This window comes from Vulpes vulpes, chromosome 16 (genome assembly GCF_048418805.1).
Source record: "Vulpes vulpes isolate BD-2025 chromosome 16, VulVul3, whole genome shotgun sequence".
NCBI classification, from domain to species: domain Eukaryota; kingdom Metazoa; phylum Chordata; class Mammalia; order Carnivora; family Canidae; genus Vulpes; species Vulpes vulpes.
The window spans coordinates 82,859,730-82,886,004 of NC_132795.1; positions in this window are offsets into that span (position 1 = coordinate 82,859,730).

Sequence of the window (26,275 nt, forward strand, 5' to 3'; positions counted from 1 at the left end):
GTGGGGTTGTACACATTTAGTAAGGAAGGGGGAAGGGAATTCCAAGTGAAGGATTCAAGCTCTAACAAGAGCTTTGACCTAAATGTGGGCAGGGCTTGCACAGGGTAAAATGAATATCCAAGACTAATTGTGGAGGGCGGTTCACGGAGGGCACTGTCCTCACTCTTGCTCAGATGACAACGTTACTAACTGATACACACAATCTTTATACAATGTACACAATGCCCATAATGGAAACACTTTTAAAAGAAAATATGATGAAATGAAATTACATACAGAATGACAACCACAAACCTATGTCTACAAAATACGAATCTACCCAGCTAAACTTATCCTTTTCTCAACATTTCCTGTTTGCTATTTGCTCATTGATCTTGTTATGTGCTAAAGCAGACTCCAAAGGTTTGTGGAGAAGGGATGGGATATGGAAGGAAAAAAAATCAATTTGAGGAAAGTTTATTTCTTAACTTTATTGACTTCTGCAAATTTTAGGAAGGTTCCTCTTTTCCCTAATTTAGGACCTGGGTTGAAAATCAGTGATTTGGGTCAATAGTAGAAAGTGATATTATATAGGTAGGGAGAGGCCAGCTTAGTCCAGATCTGGATACATATTTAGTAAGTCAAGTATTCACTGCTTCTCCCCTGCCTTAAGTCTCAGCAGAATTTAATGTGCCCGAACACCGAATTCAGATACGCTGCTTTAAAATATATATTTCCCCCATTCTTCCCTGAACCATTTTTTTCTTGCCTAGTTGATTGGTGTAACTGTGTAAGCATTTGGCATTCCAGCTGAATGAGAACGAGATGAAATGGCACTTCTCCCAGCCCTCTTATTTCACAACATAAAAGTAAAACTGGCAATGCAGAGAATGTCATAATTCAGATGTGTCAGTGCTGAGATGTTCGAAAGTGGTTGGGAGCAGGAATATCACAGACCATTCTGAACCAGAGCTAAGAATAGGGATACTCTATCCTGCTGTCCAGAGTGACATCTACTGGTACCATCAAGTTCAAGGCATAACTGTAAAAACATTTCTCCCCTTTGCCTTCAACGTAAGCAGACAACTGGTTTGCAGAAATAGGCAGGAGACTGCAAAGCCAGCCAATCAGAGAAATCTATGTGCGCCCAGAGCTTCAGCAGAGTCCTCGGCCTCTGGAAGGTTAAAAAAGAAAAAAAAAAAAGGCATAGAACAGGTGAAATGGAGAGAAATGGGAATAACATTTTATCTTTTTGAAGAGAGAACATGCTTTCCCAATCCAAAGTGTAGAGTTAGCAACTTCTTAATGTTACCAAGAATGGAGCCAATTTTCCCATTAAAAAGAGGTGACAGTGTTCAAATACTTAAACAAATTAGACCAATTCAAGTGCACAACTACATACCAACTTACACAGCAAGAGGCTTGGAGCTGACTGCTAAGCGATCTGTGGCACTGTTTCAACACTGAGTCTACTTTAAAAACAAATAATTAAGCAATTATCCAGAAAATCACCTCTAAATACTTTCTTTTACAGTGATATTAAGTGGTTATAACTCAAGCAATAATAACCACATACATGTCACGTATTAGATAGGCTGAGGAAGAATAGAAGTACGGGGTGAGACCTTGCCTCTTAACAACTGATGGTCTTCTTGCACTAAATCACACTCAGACACAAACACGTAACCAACACCAGGCAATGAATGTTCAGTATCAAGTGAGAGGCCCTCTGCTCTCCATTCTTTTTTTTTAATGATTTTTTTAAAGATTTTATTTATTCATTCTATAGTCTTTCCTTTCTCAGGTCCCTCCATCCCCCACAAAATCATCAAATATGAATGCTTATTAGTAGATAAGATTTTTACTCTTCATCTTATAAATACTGTTTTTCCTTTCACAATCTAACTTTTTCACCCTCCTCCTTGTCTGGTATGAATCCCTCAGCTCGTTAACAACATGGTTCTGACTCCACCATCCTACTAAAACACACAATCTTACGAAGGTAGGAAATGACTAAAGCGCTCATCCAAAGGACATTTCTCATCTTAACTTAAGTCTTCCTTCTTGCTTGCGTTTCTGTTTGGTTCTGCTTTCCAGATCGCTAGTACTCTTGATTTCATTTCTTCATTCCTAAATTCTCTTTTTAGTCTCACAAAGCCCCTCAATAAGCATCTGTATGAGAGATCATGTTAGACACTAGGCACACAAAGGTGAACAAGATACATTCCCTACCACTGATTCCTCTTCCTCAAATCATCTGTTGAATACTTGTGGTCCATGGGTTGTTCCTGTCCCCAGACCCCCTCTTACACAATAGAGTCTCTATGAAAAGAGCTCATCCAGTATCACTGGCCACAGCCTCTACCTGAATGATTCTTACATCATGGTCTCCAGGCTTCCCCTCTGTTGATCTCCAATCCTTGTTTCCAACTACCAACTAAGCATCTCTATCTGAGTATCTCACAGGCATACAAAAGCCAGTATTCTTTGTCTTCTTCCCCAAAACCTGCTATAATGCTTACCTTATAAACTTCAGTTCTTTTTTATAATCTCTCATATCTAACTGAATAGTATGACCCACTAATTCTATTAAAAATGGTTTAGGTGTTAAGGTTTAAGCCAAAAATTTAAATCTAATAGCCTCCAATCAGTGTCTTCCAGTGTCTTCTTTCTTTCCAGTGTCTCATTGTCATAATCATCTTAAAAACTTCCACCAGGATTTCTTTTCAGAAACACAAAACTGATCACAGCACTCTTCCACAGTAACTGTTCCCATCATTCCCTCTTTATATAGCACAGAACAAATTTAAAATTCATTGGAAAATTGTTCTACATTCTTCCATCATCTCCCCCCAACTCATCTACCTATCTAGCCTCATCTTTCATTACTCCCTCAGAACTCCCTTAATTGCAAACATGCTGAACTTTTACTGTTCCCCAAATATAAGTGCTTATCCACACATGGATGCCTCTGAATGGGATTTTCTGCACAGCCCTTTTCAGAAGCAGGTCACTAAGGCTATTTGAACAACTCCAACTTCAGTCTAGGAAACTTGGCCTTGAATAAAGTACTAGAGAGGTAGTGCATAGATAATAAAGTTGAAGCACCAACCTCAAGGTGCAAAAAGCCACCTAGTTCGCTTCTCCAAGTAATTTTTCCAGATGAAGAAAACTCTTAAGAAGTCAGGGTCATAGCAAGCCAATCTGATGCATTAAGCCAGAATAATGAGAGATGGAGAATGTACCATAGAAAAAATGTCAACCAGTTCTACTTGTGATTGCCATGTTGAACTGGTCTTTGAGGCCAGACAAAGAATCAAATCTGGTTCTGAAAAGACCTTATGACAGACATTAAATCAAATTTAATAATCTACAAGAAGAAAGCCTCTCTATGCTGTTGCTATATTCTCCATCTCTATTTAAATTAATTTAATAAGTAAGTTCCTAAAAGAGATTAACAATGTGATGAGGGCATTTCTCTCTTCTAATAACTCATAAGATGAAAAAACATTTCACTTAAATGCTTAGAACATTTTTGTTTGAACAGCACAGGTTTAGTGAAATGGACCCATTCATAGTTTGGGGTTCTCCAAGAAATATTACTGGGCACTTACTATGTACCATGCACACCGTTTGTTCTAGGGACTGGACAAGTACTCATTTAATGCTTACAATATTGCTATCAGGTAGATACTATTTTATGACCATTTTACATATAAGAAAACAAGGCACGGAGAAGTTAAATAACTTTTCCAAAATTATAAAAACCCAGGGGCATCTGGGTGGCTCATTTGGTTAAGTACCCGACCCTTGATTTTGGTTCAGGTCATGATCTCAAGTTGGTGAGATCAAGCCTCACATTGGGCTCTGCTGGGGGCAGAATCTACTTGATTCTCTCTCTCTCTCTCTCCCTCTGCCCCCATCCACTAATCTGTGTGCACAGGCAGGGGCAATCTCTCTTAAAAAAATAAATAAATAAAAAGATTACTAAAAACCTAGACACAAAATAGAAGACTTTGAAGCAAGTGATACAGTTCCAGGGCCTGAACTTTTACCAACTACATTATTTCATTGGTTTTTAATTTTTATAATCAACTTAAAAACCAAGCACAGAGGGAGACCTGGGTGGCTCAGCAGTTGAGCATCTGCCTTTCAGCTCAGGGTGTGATCCTGGAGTCCCAGGACTGAGTCCCACATCCGGCTCCCTGCATGGAGCCTGCTTCTCCCTCTACCTGTGTCTCTGCCCCTCTTTCTGTGTGTCTCTCATGAATAAATAAATAAAATCTTTAAAAATAAATAAATAAAATTTCTAAAAAAAAAAAAAAAAAAAACCAAGCACAGAAAACACAATTATGGTTACAGGTGAAGAGAACAATGCTATACACACTGATGATGTAAAATTAAGGGAATGCAGGAGAAGGCTAAATGAAAATGAGGTATGTTCTTTCTTCATCCTACATAGAAAAGACCTGCTGTGCATATTCCAAAGCTGATTTAATATACGAATTACAGTTAGAAGTGAACCCACAATAAGACTAAGAAAAGTAATGATACAGCTTTTAAAATGAGGATGTAGAGGGAAGAGAAAGGGAGGTGGGAATTTAGTCCTGATTTCTCATCTTCCATAGCAAAAGACTAATACCTATTGGAATGAAACTAAGTCATACATTCTTAAGCATATTAATTAGAAAATCGCAAACTGAAAGAGTTGAAGCAGTCACCTATGCAGAGTGGAGCTTAGAAAGAGAAAGGGAAGGTAAAGGAAAATTTTATTTTTTTATATGCTCTTACAATTTTCTTTATTGTTTGCATTTTTCTCTTAAGATTCAAAGTAATTTGAATGACTCAAATGCTAAATTATTAAGTGGTAAAGCAAGTTATAAAATGATATTCATACATATATATGTAGGCGCTTATGGATTCATGTGTGTATATGTATATGTATGTAGATAGAGGTTTCCATACACACACAAGACAGAAAAGGTAGATATGTATGACATATAAATACACTGAAAGAGAGATGTTATAGTTATTTCTAAGAGGCCATTTTAATTTTCTTCTTTGGCTTTTCTTCATTTATATTTTTCATATAATAAAATATGTATATTATCTTGTCATTAGAAGTCTTGTTTAACCTTCTAGAATGTCTAATTCTTCAGAAAGCTAGACATATCTTTGATGAGCTCCAAAATGCCAAGATCTCTTCAAGTTAAAAGAAAATTACATTTATGTGAGAGTTTTACTACTATGTAATATTTAGATATCATTCTAGCTCTATACACTTCAGATCTTCAGGAGAAGTCAACTTTTAACATTCAACCATCTTATTAAAATATAAAGCTCATCTGGCTTTAACGCAGGCTTTCAATGCTGCTAACAAGAAAGTCCTTTCCGAAGGTGGTCATGCTAGGTCACCCAAGGTGGGTCACATGATTTATCTGAGCTACGTGGCGAACATCTATCATGAAGCTCGATAATGAAATAATTCAAACAGTAGACTCTTAAGAAAATCCAGTGACACAATGTTGAATTTCCAAGGAGATATGATGGATTTTATAGTAGCTAAAGAGCTTGATACATCATTCAGTGCAATCCTTTCCCTTTAGGCGGATAAAATGCCATTATTACCATATTACAAATAAATCAACTGAGACCTAGCAAGGGTTAGTGACTTCTGCAGGTCAGATGGCTAATGGGTGAGATGTCTGCTTTGCCATGAGAGACCCTCTCTTGCCATAATACACTGTGTCACCGAGTAATGGTGAAAGAGATGTGCTGGGGTCATGAACTTAGAGATGGGTTTTTTGTTTTTGTTTTTGTTTTTTTTGTTTTTTTTTTTTGGCTGGCTTGGTCTGGGACAGTGTTAACAACATGGCCCATGCATGATTCATCCTCGCTTGGATTTCCAGCAATTTCTTCCGAAACATCAGTCCCCAGTTCTAGTTGCAACCTCTCTAGATGTTTTCCCCCCGGGTGGCCATCTATAGTCAGGATCACTCCCTTCTATTAAAGACCAGTGGCATCCCTGCTTCAGAACCTCTCACACCAAGAAAGCCTGTACTCTCTATACCCTCTCTGAAAGTCCTTTCCTCATGCTGGTATACCAGCTTACCCTCCTGAATATGTACTCTCATTTTCTCAGTTGTTAAGTCTTATCATTCCGGTTGCTTGCCAGTCTCAAGCAGTTCTCAGTTCTTTCACGAAACAGTAAAGGAGACAGCTAGTCATTCCTTTTAATTTAATAACTAAACTTTGTTTTTCCTTCATCCTTTGGTCCTATGTAAACACTTGCATAATCAGTTCATCCATGAATAGTTTCAATCCATGTTCCTGTTGGGATATCAACTTGCATCCCACATACCATGGGATGAACTGTGATATCTGTGTGCAAAAGTACCATTCACCTTCATTCACTCAGTTAATAAATATCTTTTAAATGATTACTATGTATCAGACCCTTGGCTGGATGTTGAAGATCTGAGAATGAATCAAGTAAAAGATATGTTCATTAACCTTAAGCATCTCACAGTCTGGGGCAAGGAGAGCGCGAGTGTGGAGCTGTCAGGTCCGTGTGCACAGAGTCACCCTCCCGTGCACTGAGTGCAGCAGCACTGTGATCACTGTGTATGTGTAAAGGGCTCCGGCAATGGAGAAGAAAGCTGTATTCATTCCCTGATGACATCTGAGCCAGGTTTCAAAGGATTAATACAAAATCACCAGGATAAAGGGCAAGGGCTTTCTAAAGAGAAGGAACGTAAGTTTAAGATAAGAAAAGCCGACAGAGAAGAAGTATTATTGTGATTATAATTACTATTTAATTCACTTTGCAAAATCAGCCTGTGACGGGTATTACCAGGCAGGAGAGAGATGCTGCTGCCTGCAGTGGAGGCACAGCCTAGAGTGGAGGCTGAGTCGAGCTGGCTCCCTGTGGGAACTGTCACCCTTGAATAAACCAACACTGCCTGGCTCCCGTGGCATCTTTTCTGGGCACAAAATTTCATTTTAGAAGACATTGGGAAGCCAATCATGAAGAAGCAGAATCGAAAGCTATGTTTCTCTGGAAAAAAAATAAAACAAAAAAAAACACCCCACTTCTCCTGTAGAGGAGATGTTGAGGCTAAGAAAACAAATAAAAGTTGTTCTGAAAGGAGAGGCAATTAAATTTTTGCCAAACATGACAGGAAGCTGAGAACTGAAGCAGACAGAGTAATGTCTATCTTTGGCACACCAGACAGGGAGGAGAAGAGTGTGTCTTTGATGGCAGACTTTATTTTAAAGGTGTTAACTGACATTTTGAAAGGACATAAAAACACAGAGAGGAGAGCACTCTTCAGGCCCCTGCTGTCTGGGCTGCAGAAGCTCCCAACTGCCCCCGGGGTTTTCATTTTCCCAGTCTAAGGCTAACACAAGATAAGGTGCAGGCAAGAAAAGGAGCAAAATAAAACAAGTCCCTATCTTAAAGCAGCCACATGAATCCACACGATGCATTTAAGTTTAAAGTAGAAAGAGAAAGTCATTTCTGGGCTCCTGAAGGAGGCTCACAAAAGGGATCCTTGATGATCACAGAAGGGCAGAGTTATGTCCATCATCCGAGCAGTCAGCGAAGTGCATGTATGTTTTTATAGAGACCCTTTGCCAGTGGCAGAACAAGAACAAAAGCTTTTTTTTTTTATTTTATTTTGAGAGGGGGGGAGATCACTAGGTGGGGGAGAAGCAAAAGGCAAGGGAGAGAGAAAGAATCTTAAGCAAGCTCCATGCTCATCGCAGAGCCCGATGTAGAGCTCAATCTTATGACTGGGATCATGATCTGAGCTAAAATCAAGAGCCACAGGGATGCTTAGCCAACTGAACCACCCAGCACCCAAAAGCTCATTTTTAAGGCCAGCAGTTACCCAAGTCTCAGAGCAAGCTCCCCTATGGCCTTCCCATAGGCACACAGAATGGAACAGGTGCCTATAGTGAGGAACTCAGGAGCCCCAGTACTCGGGCATCTCAAGCTTCAGCATATTTGCCTCTCTCCTTGCCTCCCTGACCCTTCAGTCCCATACACTGAAGGCAGGACTTGCATTTATTGACTCATGATCCTCCTAAACCGTTCTGTCCCATTAAAAAAAGTTTAGATTTGAATGTTTCGTGCATCTTCACTGCACTCTTAAATTCTCACGATCCAACTTTCTCCCTCTACCATAGGCTCATATAGACATCTCACTGTATCTTTAAAATAAAAAGGTTGATAACCTCCTCCACTATTATTCTGGTAAGGGGATTGAAAGGTAGAGTCTGGAAATGTGTAATAGCCAAGGCAAGTATGATTCAGAGGAATGGTCTATTCCCACTCATACACGGGCCAACACTCACATAAGCTCAAAGTGAATACAGACTGAGGAGGAGAGGAAATGTAAAGGAAAATAACCCAGGTAGCAACTCCATCCTTCTTGGTTTTCTCACACTAGGGTTCCTTACATATTCTCAACAATCCAGCACAGTGAGGTGGCTCACTCTGACCACAGTTAGTTAGCATTCTCCATCAGCAAATATTTACTGAGTCCCCACCACTCTGTGCAAGATTCTATGTTGAAAGATATTGGAACAAAGACACAGCATCAGACTACAACATCGCAGTCCAAGGAAAACATTATAGAGAGTACAAGGGCAGGGTGAGCAGACGGGGTCTGGAGAAAGAGTCCAGTTAGAGAAGATATCAGACAGAGCAAGTCGACCCACATGGGTGAACCCTAAGGTCTCCAGCTCTAGTCAGAGTATCAGAAATAACAGTCTAGCCAGGAGACAACTGATAAATTGTTGAGCACTACATCTGAGACTAATGATGGATTATATGTTGGCTAATTGAATTTAAATTTTAAAAAATTAAAATTAAAACAGAGAAACCATGAAAAAAAAAAAACAGTCCTAGTGAGGAGAAAGTTATCCTTCAACCCATGATGAAGGCTATCTCCTCTCTAAGCCATCTTAGACTTCTTGCTGTCTGTAAAAACCAAGGACCTAGGGAAATAAATATACCCACAAAGGGGTTCAAGGCCTCCAGGTAAAGCCTGCTGCTATGAGAGTCAGGGAACAACCCACTACCTACTCCATAACCTTACACAGACGTGCTGTTCTTTAAATGGTCTATTTGCCTAAACACCAAAAGTAGCTTACCTTGGCCCTGGCAGGTTTCAGGAGGACAGTTGGAGAGGGGATGGGGGAGGAGGATGAAAAGAAAATTAAGTTCTTTATTTCTTTAATGACTAATTACATACAAAAGCTCGAGGAAAACAAAAGTTTCTGCATACATTACAAAAAGCCTTTTCAATTGTTTTCAGAAATCCAATTTAACCATGAAGAAAATCTCTCTAATTTTCTGAGATGATGAAAAAGAAGGCCAGTTTCTTAATTGCCTCATTGCTAAACACATTAGGAAATGGATGGAATTTCAAGATTGAGATTCTGGCCTAATATTATCTTTTGTTTCCACTTGATTTCAAAAAAAAAAATAGAAGAACTTGGGAAAATATGGAGCTATTTGTTATGAAGCAGAGTCTAAAAGAAATTACAGCTGAGAGAAACAATGAATCATAAAAGATAACAGTTAAGGAGGGATAGTGAGAAACCCAAGTACCTCGAGATGGTGCTCCAAAACTAAATGGGTATAAAATTAAAATATGCATTTTCAATTTTATTATTGGGGAATTGCTACAAGCAGCAGGGAGGAAACACTCTCTCCATTATTTTGCAAAGCACACAGAGTAGTTTTCCAGACAATTTCAGCTCTTTACAAAATGCCCAGAAGCAGCAGATCTCTGCAGAAGAGGTCATACACTCATAGGTTTAAGATATAAAGCAGACAGATTCAAGTCAATAGGAACATCAAATTAGTTTGCCGGTTATTGAGTGGAGAAGGCACTGGTGTGCCCTGGTCCCTGAACTACTGCCTCTACCACACGGCTCAAGTGTGATAGCAATCTAGAGGAAATATCAGTTTGGTCAAAGAAAGAAAAATAAATTTATAAGGATCCAGACTGGCCATCTGTGTGTGTCTTAATTTTTCTGAAGGTTAAAAACAAATATGAAAGAAAGGCTTACTGTTTTGTTTTTGTTTTTAAATATAAGCCAAATCTTCGTATGCCACATTTTTTTAGTTTCTTAGATTTGTAAATTTCTTTTTATTTCCTCAGTTACTAATAGGCCAAAAAGTATCCCTATTTATAAATGAGAAGGAGCATGGAGAATGGAGTGACCAAACGACCCATCTGGGTCCTTCTACTTCTGAAATTATATAGTTTACTGGCACCGATAGCCATTGTTTTAAATGACCTGGCTTTGCAAAATACAAAAACATTAAACATTCAGCATTTCTTTTCAAAGGTACATATTAGGTCCTCCAATGATTGTTGAATGAATGCTTCTTTGCATTCATTTTAAAAAAAAACAAACAAGAAAACTTCCAATAAAATAATAAGTTTTTCTAGAAATATATGCAAATATAGGAAATATATGTAAATATATAATATTATTTGTGTGTATTTTAAACTCTATCATTTGTTTTATATATATTACCTAACATATTTCTGTAGAGAAAACTTTTACTCCTAAATTGGGCCATTCAGAATGCCACAAATATGGTTCCCACTAAAAAGCCAGGATAAATACATAATTTTTCTTTAACTACCAACTTGCAGAAGGAAAGAACTTAATAGTCAGTTCTAATGGTATCGCCTCATTTTTTTTTTCTGAAAAAGAGAACAAAATTTATTATGAGGAATTGGCATACGTTATGGTGGTAAGAAGTCCCAAGATAAGCAGAGTTGGAGGCCCAAGAGAGCCAATGAGATAGTTGCAGTTGGAATATGAGGACCTGAGACTCAGGAAAGCCTGTGATCTAAGTTCTGTCCAAAAGCCAGCAGGCTGGAGACCTAAGAAGGTATCATGTTCAATCCAAGTCTGAATGCAGGAAAAGACCAGTGTCTCAACTCAAGGCAGTCAGCTAAAGGTGTTCCCTCTTACTCAGGGGGGTCAGCCTTTTTCTTCTATTCAAGTCTTCATCTGATTAGATGCAGCCCACCCACATGGGGAGCACAATCAGCTTCACTGGCTCTATTGATTCAAATTCAACTCATTTTTTAAAGCTTTCTCCTCTTTTATAACTTCATGGCCTCTTGGATACTGATGTACATCACCTGTTTCAATCAATACGGTCAAGTATTCTTTAAGATGAACAAAAGGTTCCAAATTTGGCCAATGAGAACTTCTTAAATCTTGCCCTCATGACCCTTTGACCCAACCCATTAGTCTTTGTTTCCCTGCTTTTTAGCACAACACAGCATCCTAAAGTTCACCTCATATTTTTCTTGCCTCCATCCTGCAATCAGTCACTTCTCCAAGGAAACTTGATTCCTTTCTGTGATAAATGGTTTTTATAAAACAAAACTTGGACAGTAAAATGATGATTCCTGATAAAGTGCCATTGCTCCCGGGCCCTTACACTGGACAGAAATAGGAAATAAATCCTATCATCATGAATCAACCTAATATTCCTAAAGCAAACTTAACATTAAGATAGCATAATTGCTTTGACTCAATTTCTGTTTTTTCATACACTGAAAATGTCAGTTTAATTATTGGATTACTTTGCAATATATGAAAAGGACACCCAAAAGAACACTATCAATTTTACTATTAATAAATAACATTACTGAATGATGTTTAAGATTTCCTGGCACTTTTTTCCATCTCTAGACTATATGCTACCCAGTTTTGTTTTGTGTTCCTTTAGTATTAAGGACGTTTAAATTTTGTTCTGTTGACTGTCTTTTCATTAGTATTTTTGGTAATGCTTGCAAGATCTCTTTTTCTTCAGACAATCCATACTGTTTTACCACTATAATAACTTTTTCACCCTTTTTTCTGTGCTACCACACACTTCAGTCACTATTTTTCTTAGGGCTTAATCTTTGTCCTCTTAAATATACTGAAGTTTCTGTTACTGCTTTGTTGGCTTTATTTTTTTGCTTTTGATTCAAGTTTCTATTTAAATTCTAGTTAGTTAATGTATAGTGTAATACTAGTGTAATACTTTCAAGAGTAGAATTTAGCGATTCATCACTTACATGTAACCCCCAGCGCTCATCACAAGTGCCCTCCTTAATGCCCATCACCCATCTAGCCCATGTCCCCTCTTACCTCCCCTCCAGCAACCCTCAGTTTGTTCTTTATAGTTGAGTCTCTTATGGTTTGCCTCCCTCTCTTCCCCACCCCCCCTTGTGTTCATCCTTTGGTTTCTGACCCCACTGTCCCTCCTCAATAGTATTGGGAACACATAGTCTATCACGTGCCATTATTCTTTCCCTTTTTTGGATTTAAACCACAGTGTTTTAATTATATCATATTTTAATCAGATGGTAGTTTTTCAAGATTACCATAGACTAGCAAGAGCTATTTTTGATGATCTTTTTCTTTCCCTGCCCCCAATTCTGGCTGATATGAATGGGCCAATAGCTACCACATACCATCTTCTGTAGTCTCATCACGAAACACATGAAAATCACTATAGCTATCCTCCACAGTAAAATTACTTATGTTAAGTTTCCCTTTACTCCTGAGTTTTCAGAATTTTACATCTTTGGCCACAGATTAATATAGATAAGCCCCACACCAAATTCTAAGTTAGGAATGATTATTAAATATCTACTGCATGAAAGAAAGTACTCAAAGAAGTGGAACATGGAGAAGATTCACCATTACTCCTTCAGTAAGTTCAGTCAAGTAAATCAATCACAGACACAACCTGCTTATGCGTGTGTATTCACATACGTATGCATACATGTATACACATACATATACATATATGTAAGGATAGAAACGGTTATGCCATCAGAATGTGCCAAGTACATTGAGAGTTTAAGCAAGAGAGATGATGGCAATTCTGGAAAGCCTTTGTAAAATAATGGCCTGATCAGTCTTAAAGTTACAGAAAGGATTTAGGCATAAGGAGATCAGAAAAGGTGCATTTTAAGAAAATGGAAAGTGCACTTAAAGAAAGGGCTTAGAAACAGGTTCGGAAGATGGTTCAGCAGTTGAGTGTCTGACTTCAGTTCAGGGCATGATTCTGGAATCCCAGGATCGAGTCCCACACTGGGCTTCCTGCGAGGAGCCTGCTTCTCCCTCTACCTATGTCTCTGCCTCTGTGTGTGTGTCTCTCTCATGAATATATAAATAAATCTTAAAAAAAAAAAGAAACAGAAAACCTTATATAAAGTGTGGCAAATAGTAATGGGTTCATTTCAATGAAACTGAATACATTAACTACTCATAAATAATATTTTTAAGGTGAACTATTTTAGAGTAACAGGATAAAATATTTGTACAAACATCATGAGGCCATTCAGTATTTTGAGTATAAAAGTGATGAGTTTCCCAAAAATTACTCCAATAGCAAAATGCAAAATTGACTGAATAGGGAGAAGGTAGAGGCAGTAAAACTAGTTAAAAGGCAATTCCAATAGTGTAGACAAGAAAGGATAAAATGTAACTCTGGACATAAACAAAAACAAGAACCACCCAACCTTTTACAAGATTATACCTCTTTTTTATAGAGAAAAATGTTTGATCAGAGGGCTTTATGGAGTATGTGTTATTCAGTCATCTACAAGAAAGGAAATATATTTCTGATTTAGTCATAAAATCTAAGACCATTCCCATGTTCAGTCATCTATGGAATAAATGATGCGCTCTGCACCATAACAAAGCAGTCTGACATACTGTTTTCACATCTAGAAATCTGAATTTAGCATCTGCAATAAAGAAACTAAAAATAAAGTCTACTCTAAAACTCGCTTTCCCTCCTTTCCTCTCTCACTTATTCCAGCTAATTGTATCTCTCTCCCCTCTAAAACCAAATTCAAGACGTTAACATTGCCCTGCAATTATATTTTATCTTATGCAAGGATGGTCACTGACAATCTAAGCTAATCCAGGATTTTGTTAAATAAAAAGTCCAAATAAGGTCACTTAGGTTGAATAGAGTGATTTTATCCTTTTATCAAATCAAATATAAGGGATTCACTTTTGCTAAAATTACCTCTATGGGTCTTTGCCTATAATGTGATGAAGGTCACTGAGTTGATTAAAGAGTTTGTAGCAATAATGGGGTCTTCTGCAGATGCAATCTGAAATGATCAAAAAAATGAGAGCAAAAGTGACTTAAATGGTTCAGTGGAGATAATATACCTGAAAAAATCCATCCTCTGTGCCGAATGATTATTCTTCCAAGCAGAAAGGAGTCTGAGAACAGAGGGACTACATATTCTCCCTCTGAAACTAGGAGTGAATGTGAGAAACAAGTTTAAAAAATAAAGGTAAATGATGACCGGAAAGCACGAGAGAACTCTTAAGTATGGAAATCTAAGTCCCTGCAAGATTAAGGAGCTCCATCCATGGAGTATGAGGGAGACATCCACTTGTCTGGAAGACAGAGAAAGGGACAAGATGGGCAGGACTCACCTGTCAGCTTACAGGGCCTTACCTTGCTGTTACCTAGTCATGTGTGTACATTTTGCCTCTAATTGGTCTGTAAATTTCCTGAGGGCAAAGTGCTGCATCAGCTCTCTTTGTATCTCTAGCACCATGAATAGGGCAATGTATTCAGGATGCTTAATATAGTGTATATAATTTAACTAGTGGCCTTAGAAGTTTCTTTACCATCTTATGATAACTGAATCCCTTGAGGGCAAAAACTATCTCTTGCTCACCACTGTATACCTCAGAAACTAATACACAATGGACCCATAATAAGTATTTATGTTCTATTGGCATGCATGCTAGCACAGTTGAGTCTTAAAAATGAATGAGAAGAAAGTGACAATATGCACAGTCAACTAATCCCCATCTCTGTATTGAACTCTTTTTTTAAAAAGATATTTATTTATTTATTTATTTATTTATTTATTTATGAGAGAGAGAGAGAGAGAGAAAGGCAGAGACACAGACAGAGGAGAGGCAGGCTCCATCCAGGAAGCCCGAAGTGGGACTCGATCCCGGGTCTCCAGGATCACACCCTGGACCAAAGGCAGGTGCCAAACCGCTGAGCCACCCAGGGATCCCCTGTATTGAACTCTTGATAGGTAGCCCTGTGCTAGCTAAGCCTTTTGAAGAACATTACTGCTAGAAATATCTGCTACTTGATTTCATACCAGTTAACTAGAGAAGGTGCAATTTGCATATTTAAGATGATGCCATACTAAAAGCATTCTCTCCCTAGGGTTGGTGATGTAAAAAATATCTCAAAAAGTTAAAATAAATCAACGTCAGTCTCTAAATCATGATTACTTTAAGGGTATTTATATTTTTAAGTATTCTTTTTTTTTTTCTCTAAAAAGTCAAGTCCTGGGTTAGTAATGGAAGATTAGATAGTTCTAGAAACAATGAGAGAAAGGAAGGGAAAACCAAGTAATTAGGCACCATTCAGACACATGCACGTGCATGCACGGCTGTGTGCACACACACAAAATACAACTCTTCACTCAGACAAGGTAAACAGCCTTCCATGAATCACAGCACAAATGTTCTTCTAATCGCCTGTGATTCTGATCTCACAAAACGCTGACAATTTTTCAGTAGGCCTGGCAGAAAGCAGTCTCTGAAAATGTCCTCTATGACTACACATGGTAGAAAGCATCTCTTTACTGCACTGTGCATGGAAGAGAGGAAGCATCTCGTTGCATTAATAAAGGCTTACTTCATACACAATTAACCAGCTCACCAAACCAAAATGCTACGAATCCCAACCCCAGTGTCTACAGAACCATGAAATTAGGTGTACAAAAGACTAAAAACCCAAATCCACAATTACAAAGTCTAGGGTGTGTTATGCAATAAGTGGAAGAACTTCCAGGATGCATCATGCTTGAAACGGGTCATTGCTGACAGGCACATGGACACCTTCATTCCCCATCAAATGTCTCTTGAGGAGCAGAGCAGACCAGGGTTGAATGATGCACAGAGAATGAAACACGAACTGCAGCCAAATCCCAATCAATAGCTCAGAGCTGTTCTGCTCTTCTGTCTACTTCGAGAGAGGATGGAAAACAAAACAAAACAAAACCCTTAGAAGAAAATCTTGTGAAAAGAAATGAGAGACCCAGAGCTTTCATTATAGAGGTTTTGTGATACTGTCAACATCTTCAAAATTTTTCATGGCAAAAATTTCATGCCAAAAACTTTGTTTCAAAAAACAAAAAACATGCTTCAAAAAACATGTTTCAAAAAACATGCCAAAGTTTATCAGTTTTAAAGAACAGGTATAACAGAAAGGAAATGGCTGTTTGGGTATTGTGTCCCAAATTCCCCAGTTACATCTCGTGAGTTAGTTTAAAAATAGTTCTCTAATAACCACCACGGCACTGGTGAAACTGGGAAATGAAATGTTATGAATCAACACTCTTTATGGAAAAAGATATACAGTGCTAGGTCTTCACAGATACTATTTTGGTCCATTCAACTTAGTAAGTATTTTGGGGGCTATTTCATCTCCCCATTATAGAGTGAGGTGGTTGAGCCACATTGTTTCTAGGGTCATTTCCAACTTCAACACTAATTTCTAGGCCACCAGTTATCTAAGCCAAAGACACACAAATTCATGTGCAAACAATACTCAGACCTGGAGCACACCGCCATTGGCTCCAGACCTCCTGAGGAGTATCTTACCCTCCCTTTTGTTTCCACCCCTAATGCAGCGAAACACAGAGTAAAGAAAGTACCCACCTCTATTCATAAGGGTGTGTTATTTTTTCACTAGCCCTCACTTTCAAAATCAAATTATTTACCCTCTTCATACCCTAGGTCTTAAAAATCACCTCTTCATCAAATTTCCCTAGCCCATCAAATTTCCAGTTTGTAAACCAAGTTTTCTATCCCCTTTCTGCCTCAATGTCTTTCTCTTTGGCATTTAGCACTCTGCACTCTATTGATTAATCTGGTTTATCGTCAAGGATAATGAGTTCATTGAGGACAAAGATTTTTTACCCCTTTTTTCCACTGCTCTATCCCCAGTCCCTAAAGTAATGCTTGGCACACAGGAGGTATTCACTAAAGATTTGCTAAATTAATTAGCACATGACTCCGTATTTTGCTCCTAAGACAACTGCGAATGAAATTTCCAAGTAATACTGCCTACATTTCACCCTATCTTCTTTCCTATTATACATCTTCAATGTTCTACCTGCTTTACATATTGTAAAACAACTTTTAAAATTCTGATTTGAAATCTTGGCATCAGGATCCTTCTAATTTGCAACATAATACACATTCCCAAGCATACTAGACATCAGCAAGTATAGTACCCATGAGTCCTTGAAAACCGACTTAAAAACATGAATCAAAGTTAAAAATTCGAAAATGTATAGAAGGTTGAATGTAAACACAGAACTAAGACAAAACAAGTTTCATTATAGAGATGCTTCTATAAGAATCTCAACAGAAGTACAGCTCAGGGAGCCCTAACACCAGCTTGGACAATAGTCAATTAGAAATGTCTCAAGACTACACATATGTTGTAACACTGTGGTTTTCTTTGAAAGATGAAAGGAGTTTAACGTGTGAGGAAATTGAGGCAGTCAAAGGGCCTCAGAGACGGTTTTAAAATCTCCCCAAGTGAGAAGGAAGTAAGGTTACCTAAGCAAGGATGACTGGGTGGATGGAAGCTGGATACATGTGAGGAAAGTTCATAACAGTAACTGGGAAACTCCCTAGGGATTCAAGGAGATGAATGACAGTGACTTTAAGACTGTGACAAGAGCTTCCTAAAGCACCAACTCCGAGTTATTTGACTACCCCCACACATACAACCTTCAGGGGTTCTTATGTCCAATCAGCTCATCTCTCTCACAAACAAGGAGCAAAAATTAAGGAAAATAAATACTTCCATGTCCAGATTGATAGTCCAAGTTCTAAGGATTCTTTTATAATCTACACAGTATAGAACATTCTAGATAGACCCCTATTTTACTTTAATAAAAAATACAGATGAATGCAGACCCACACACCTTACTTCTGCATATAGAGAGGAAATCTACTACATGATAAATGAGATTGTTAAAAAATAAAAAAATTCCCAGAAAAAGTCCCCAATGTATTATCTCTGATTTGGGCTTTAGGGATCAGATATATTATCTTTTTAAAGTCCATCTGGAAAAGTTTCTTTGCTTTGCAAAATTAATGTTTGGATGATAAAAAGTAAGTCAACCAACTAAATTTAGTCCTTTGACAGGAACGAAATGAAAGCAGAGACCCTCATCTTTGGCATTTGTGAAAATGAAGAGATTGCAATCTTAAATTTATAATGTAGACTCTGTAAAGGTCCTACCTATTCTCATGTTTTGTGGATTGACTATATATAGCAATTATTTTTAAGAACAGCAGCAGGAAGTAAAAAGAGGAGAGAAGCAAGGCTCTGCATTCTGAGCAGCTTTTTTAGACAGGAGAAAATCTTACACCGCCCATGAACATAAAGAGACTCAATGAGAAAGCAGATCACATGATGGAAAGAGCTGAGAGAATTTTAAATGTCAGTACAAATGACAGCAGCCTCCAGGGTCCCAAGAGCATCCAGGGGTAAACAGGACCTCTCTACTTCCCGCCCTTCCCTACTTAACGTTAATTAACGTGAGTTGATCCACCCTGGAGTGGTAAGGAGATGCTGCGTTGTCTTTCCCAAGGCCCTCGAATGGGGCCATCTCAAATAAGAACCCTCGGTCCTTCTCCTAGAACTGCTTTAACAGTCTTAATCTAAGAAAAATGCTTTTTAACTTTCTCATCCCAGTATGCCCAAATCAAGCTGATGGAAGGATAATGCACAAGTGTTTCTAAGCAATGGTTGGGATGGAGAGATGAGGTTCTGGAGTGGTTGGAGTGCTCATAATTGTTAAAAAAAAAAAAAGTCACTATATAGGAAAGACAATATTTTTTGGCAACTCTGATCGTAGCCCTTCAGCTGGACAACCGCTGCCATGCTCACTTTAGGGACCCCTCAGATGCCCAAATGTAACAGCTCTGACCTCTTCTATCTCTAAATAGCCTTCCAGTTACCTGATTCCCACACTCTCCTCCACTCCCCTCACCCGGCCCTCCAATCTTTCGGCTCTAGGCCTCATACCTGCCCCAGCCCTGCCTCATTGTAATGACCCAATCATACCCATTTTTCCAGTTGACTGATTCAGCTCATCCCACTCAACTCTCAGTTTTGTAGACCTTTTGGTTTTCGATATCCTGCTGGATGAACACAAACTCTTCCCTTCCGCTCAAGGAAGAGGTCTCAGATAAGAGTATCCATCTCCCAAATGATGAAGGGTTTATGTTTATGTAAATATTCTTGCAGTCATCTATAGAACCCCTAGATCATGTCCTCTATCCCACGTACAATTTAACATTTGGTTCACTGAATACTCTCCAATACCCCTGCTGCCATGATTTTTGGTGATTTTAGTAACCACTACATAACTAACCAATAATGCCTTATTTCCTTATTCCATGAACTTCTCTGCCCCAAATGATCTTATCCTTGACCTAAATCTCAACACCTACTCCCATGGCCAAATCATGGCATCATCACTACCTGGGCCTCTCCACTAACCTCCATTTTAATCATTTCATTTATCCATGCCTCTATACCCGAGCTTTTACTTTCGTACTAGATGCATGTTCCACACTTAATCAGGAACTTCCCAGGGTGTTTCCTGAAGCCTTCATTCTTCCTTCTCTTTTACATCATTCCTATCTTTATTCACATGCTGTAATATCTCTCATTCAAAAAGGAAGCTTCTTGGGGGATCCTTGGGTGTCTTAGCGGTTTAGCGCCTGCCTTTGGCCCAGGGCGAGATCCTGGAATCCCAGGATCGAGTCTCACATCAGGCTCCCTACATGGAGCCTGCTTCTCCCTCTGCCTGTGTGTCTGCCTCTGTGTGTGTGTGTGTGTGTGTGTGTGTGTGTGTGTGTGTGTGATGAATAAATAAATCTTAAAAAAAAAACAGAAAGGAAGTTCTTAACCTCCCAATCCTTACCAGCTTTATAAAAAGGCAACAAAACCTCTCTCCCCATTCCTGTCATACCCTGTTCCATCTCTCCTCCTTCATTTTTTTTATAGTGCTTCCTATACTATGGAAAAAGAAACTATGTATTTGTTCATTATCTGTGCATCCTCACTGGAATCTGAAATTTCACAGTGAGATAATGTGTGTGCTTTGTTGTTGTTTTTTTAAATTTTATTTATTTGTTTGACAGAGAGAGAGATTGCACAATCAAGGGGAGCAGAAGAGAAAGAAGCAGGATCCCCACTAAGCAGGGAGCCTGATGTGGGGCTCGACCCCAGGCCTCTGGGATCATGACGTGAGCCAAAGGCAGATGCTTAACTGCCACCCAGGCACCCCAATGTGTATCCTTTGTTCCCTTGAGTATATCTAGTGCCTAGAACATGAATGGCATGCAATTAACAATTGATGAATGAATGAAATAATGAATGCATAAAGTAATTAATCTTTCATGCAAGGCTCAAGGTCTCCTCATGAGTTTCTCCCCAGTAACAACCAATAGGCAGCAAGGCTCTTACCTCTTATGTCTCCACTTCTACACTATCTTCAGATGTCTTGAACCAAGGTCATTCATTATCTTTAGCTGCCTCTGTAGCATGTCAGACTCAACAAACAAACCTGTTTCCTGGAGCACTAATTTTTCTAAGCATCATCCACAATATATTCCCCTTTTAGTTCATCCTTTCCCTGAAACCCAAGTCACATAATGACTGTGCTTCAATCACACTCACATGATGGCATATCTATAAACAGTATCAGAAATCCTGCCCAACCACACTATTCAACAATGGAAAATTAACATCCCAGGTATGGGAGGCAGCAAAGAAAGCACTGGGATCCACAAGCTGCTTGAGGATTACAGTATTACCCTCTAGGTCTAGAAGGATAATAACTTTAAGATGGTTTATATACCCATTAACTGTAACATCTAAATGAATCTTCTAATTACACGTCTTGTATGACAAACCTTCCTTCTAGATTTCCAGGGCGCTAAGTGGCTGGATGAGTGGAATAGAGAACACTGACATTGTTATTTAGGACTTTAGAGACATCTAACTAGTGCAGGGTAAAAATGTATATAATCTACCTAAACTATGTGGACCTTTTGGCAAAACCTCCTAGAATTAGTACATTATTCAGTTATAAATAGTGGTTAAGGAGTTAATATGTACCCTTAGACATTGCTTTATAATAACTTGTCTCCATTATCAATCAGGCACACGAAGCTAGTTTGTTACTTCATCATGATACAACAAATTACTCGTAACTCATACTACTCTTTACTTATCTTATGTCTCCTGGGAAGTTTAATAAATATCATATCCTCTTTACTAATGGTGTTTATTCAAGCACTTGTATTATACAGTTAATCCCATTTCCATCGATAAGGTCTTCAATTTGAAAGAAGAAAGTGACACTTCAATATATGCGGTGTGATTATTTATACACAGTTTCTATCATACAAGTATTTCTGTGAGAGCAAACAGCAAGAAAAGCCATGCTGGTAGCTTCAAGATGGCAATACTCAGTGTTATATTGAATTTAATGTCAAAGACAAATCATTTGGAAACCTGATTAAAAGCGTAAATAGAAAGCAACTATCTAGTATTAGTGATAATCCCTTTAATACTATCTCATAGCCTTTGAAATGAAAAGGCAGCTAATAAGAAAAATGCAATCTTGTGAGGATGACTTATCAAAACCAAAACAAACTACTTAACCTCATTTCTGCGCAAAAGCTGTTAACCTCCTAAAACAGTGCTGCTAATTTGCTTAAATTAGAATTGTGTAAATTTGCTAATACTAAAATGTCATTTTGCATCTTCCTCAGACTCAGAAAATTTGAGATTTTATTTGTCACTTTGGCAAGACACCAAATATTATATAATAAATACATTTCTCCTAAATATACAAATGCAAAAAAAAAAATCATGCTACAGACTCATATACTCCATTGGCACAGGTTCTTGTGGGGCTGATAATGCCTTATTTTTGGACAAGTCTTTAGGATAGGAAATCTTCTTAAAGGTTAAAAATACAAGAACATGGAATAATTCTCGATTGTGTCTTTTTTTGCTAGAATTTGAGGAATGATATTGACCAAAGGCCACAGTGAAGGAACTTTAAGGATTCGAGTGAACCACACTTAAGAAAGGATAGATCGAAATCAGCACCTTTCTCCATGAAGCCAAATCCAATTATACTGCTCCCTTCCTCCACCATGTAGTATTGATCACTTACAATTCCAAATATCTGTCTTCTGATATTTTATGTATAGGATTTAGGACAAACCACTCTACGTCCCCCAACAGAAACTTGGCACTCTCCTGTTCCACACTATGGTACATAGGATTCCCAGCTTCGAAATGTCCTGCACCAAATCCTCATAGCAAAATCCTAAATTCCTTAAGGGTTTATTTAATTCCTGTTTCTTATGTGACTGTGAAACTATAAAATGTAGAACAATAAATAAATAAAATGTTTCTGAAAATATTTTTTTATTTTTGTTTTGAGATGCACATATATATATATATATTTATTTATTGATGTTTGATTTGCCAACATTTAGTATAACACCAGTGCTCATCCTATTTGTAACCAAACTCCTTTTTTTATTTGTAAAGACTCAGGAGCTCCAGAAAGTTTGTGTAACTTGCTCAAGAGGCCAGTAGAAACTAGCTCCCAGGCCCACATCTCCCTAACTCCTAGTCCCTATCACTCTATGATTTCTGCAACTCCAATGTGACCTCCTCTTTTTCTGATCTCCCCTGACCCTGAAAGTCCATTACACTTGTTTGACAATCACCATGTGCTGCCAGTCTACGGCCATACCTCCCTGAATGCACCCAATCTCGCCTGATCTAGGAAGCTAAGCAGGGTCAGGCCTGGTTAGTACTTGGATGGGAGACAAGGCACTGCCAGTTGCCTCTCACTCTGCGATCATATGTGTAACCAAGACTTCCACACTGGATCCTAAGAGTCTCTCCATAGTATCTAGCACAATTGGCCTTCGATAACATTTGTTCCAACTTACAACAGCATTTCCAATAATCAATGCTCTTACGGTCTTAAAGATTTGTTGAAGCCATGAACACAACTGAAATTACCTGTCAGCAACCTATAAGATCAAATCCAAAAGGACAAAAAAATGTGGAGCTGGGTCGGTGGGTGAAGAATCAAGTGATGCTTGTCCTCAAGTTCTAAAATGTAGGACTTTTTTTTTAAGATTTTATTTATTCATGAGACATACACACAGAGAGAGGCAGAGACATAGGCAGAGGAAGAAGCAAGCAGAGGAAGAAGCAGGAGCCCCATAGAGGACTCACTTCCTGGAGCTGGGGATCATGACCTGAGCCAAAGGCAGATGCTCAACTGCTGAGCCACCCAGGCATCTCTTGTGTTTTGTGTGTGTGTGTGTGTGTGTGTGTGTGTGTGTGTGTTTAACTAGTATAGAAGGTCCCTGTGAACAGTCTATCTTTTGAGCCAAAAATTTAGGAATCATTATCATTCTTTCTTCGAATTGTCCAGCATTGTTTTAAAAATCCACTGTTCAACAGACAACCCTACAATGTTCATGGCATTCATGAATTTCAATGGCAGTAACCACTAAACATTCCCAAGACATGTCTTCAGTGAATATTCATCCTACCTGACCATAGCATATTTTGACTGCAACTAAAAAATTACTAGAGATACTTAAATAGACATACATAGATATAAATGTGTATGAAAATATGAAGGTGAAGGGCACCTGGGTGACTCAGTAGGTCAAGTATCTGCCTTCAGCCCAGATTATGATCCCAGGGTGTTGGGATCCAGTCTCGTATCAGGCTCTCTGCTTAGCGGGAAGTCTGCTTCTTCCTCTCCCTCTGTCCCTTCCCCCCCTCCACTTGTGTTCTCTCTCTCAAACAAATATGAAAGTGAATTATAAGTATAAATATATACTTTATATGTATACTCATTTATATACCTAAGCTACCTTTCTTTGTTCCAAACTCGGGGTCAATAAACTCATTTTGAAAGGAACAGATATTAAGTATTTTAGGCTTTTTAGGTCATACAGTCTCTTTGGTAACTACACAAAAGTAACCATAGCCAATATGTAAATGAATGGGCATGACTAGGTTCCAATAAAACTTTATAAAAACAGCATACTTGTCCCTGGCTTCTTCTTTGTTCTTGACCATTGTTTTTCTAAATGCAAATAGCACCACACTGGATATAATAAGTTTTGTGAATTACAAAAGGCATTGTCAAAAGTAAAATAGAATAGAGGACAGGAAAATTATAGTATATAGCACATTGCTAGAATTAGCATTATTTTAGTAAACATTTTAGCTTTTCATATGTGTAGTTTTGTGTACAGGGTTTTGTCCTGTAATTAATTTCTTCTTACAAGACATGGCCAGCAGAAGCAGCTTAGAAACCACTCGTCTAGCCACACTGTTCTACTCTGCTCTTGTACTTGTTCTTGGAGAATAGACCCTTTGGGTTCAGTCAGTGACTTAAGCAAGAAGTTTTAAGTTCATGAGTTAACATCTGTAAATATCGTCCTCATTACACTGTTCTGTGCACAGAACCTAGATGCTATGGAGCTTCCAACAGAATAAACATCAGAGTTACAAGATCAAATCCAAAAGGGAAAAAAAAAAAAAACGTGGAGCTGGGTCGGTGGGTGAAGAATCAAGTGATGTTCTGCTCCATGGCAGAGAGAATATGGGCTGTATTTCAGGCAGTCATCACAATTTTGGGGGAAGTTCCTGTTTTCTCGTGTGCTGATGTTGAAGAATTTGGATGAGTCTGGCCCTTCAATTTCCCCATTCTCAGAGTTGGGTGGTAGAACAAAGATATCTGAGGTATCTCACATCTGTTCTTTTACTTCTTGCATGGCTGTCGCTGCCATCCCTAACTGGCCATCCTCTGATCCCAAGGCACAGAGGATCTTGACACCAAAGTAACAGATGCCACCCTTGCTGCCCCCGCTACCACATGTGCCTAGGATAACTTCAAACACACAAAGCCATGGAGCAAGGAGAATAATTAAGACCCTGTATGGCAAGTGGACAAATATCCCTACTCTTGCCTCTGCTGCTCGCTGTCAGTCAAAAACATCTCAGGGAACCTTCTACCAGAGTACTTCCCTACTCCTCTGCCAGAAACTTGAAACTCTCCTGGATACATTCCTGTCTATTCCCACCTCCAACTCTGCCACCCAAAGTTTCAGGAATCTCTGAAAGGAGGTTCCCAGGTGTAGGCAGACCCATCCCATCCTCCTTATGCACTAAGCCAAGGCTACTTTCTCATGAATTAACTTCCCCTCATTTCCAAACACATCAGATCTGTCCCCCTTTTTTGAACAACTTACATCTGGTAAGTTTTGCAGCCTTTATTTTACTGTGCTAGGACAAAGCTTTCTTCATACTACTATTTATTATTTACTAAGGTTCTTAGTCTTCTGGTCTTGCTTAAAATTCCTTTTTTTTTTTTTCTTTAGGAGAGAGAGGGAGGAGGTACAGAGGGTGAGAAAGAGAAAGAGAGACAATCTTAGGCAGGCCCCATGCCCAGAGCTAAGCCCAACGCAGGGCTCCATTTCACAACCCTGAGATCGTGACCTGAGCTGAAATCAAGAATCAGATGCTTAACCAACTGAGCCACCCAGGCATCCCTCTTAAAATTCCTTTTTAAAAATAAACTTATTTTAAAATAGGCTTGGATTTACAGAAGAATTGTAAAGATGATCCAGAGGGTTCCCATACATCCTACACTCAATTTTCCCTATTATGAACAGTTTACATTAGTAGGACACATTTGCCCCAGTGAATGAGCCAGTACTGATACATTAGTATCAACTCAAATCCATGCATTGCTCATATTTCTTCCACTTAAAATTCTCTTAAGGTAAGAAACTCCATCAAAGGTATGGCTAAGGAGCTTTGGCTTTTATCGGGAAGAGCTTCTCTGCAAGGTGCATGTCAATGGCCTTGCTTCCTCCTCTAGCAATGACCACATGGTATAACAGCCTTGCCTCTATCCCACATCTTGAGACTTTGGTTCTTCCTAAGTATCCCCTGACACTCTAAACTCTTCCAGAGGTTTATTCTGCACCTCTGTTTGGCATTCAAGCTAGAAACCAGTTCTCTGATTTCACGGAAAAATGCAAGGATACTTCCAGGTTTACAGTCCAACCGATCACATCAAGCTCCAAATCAGTCAGTTAT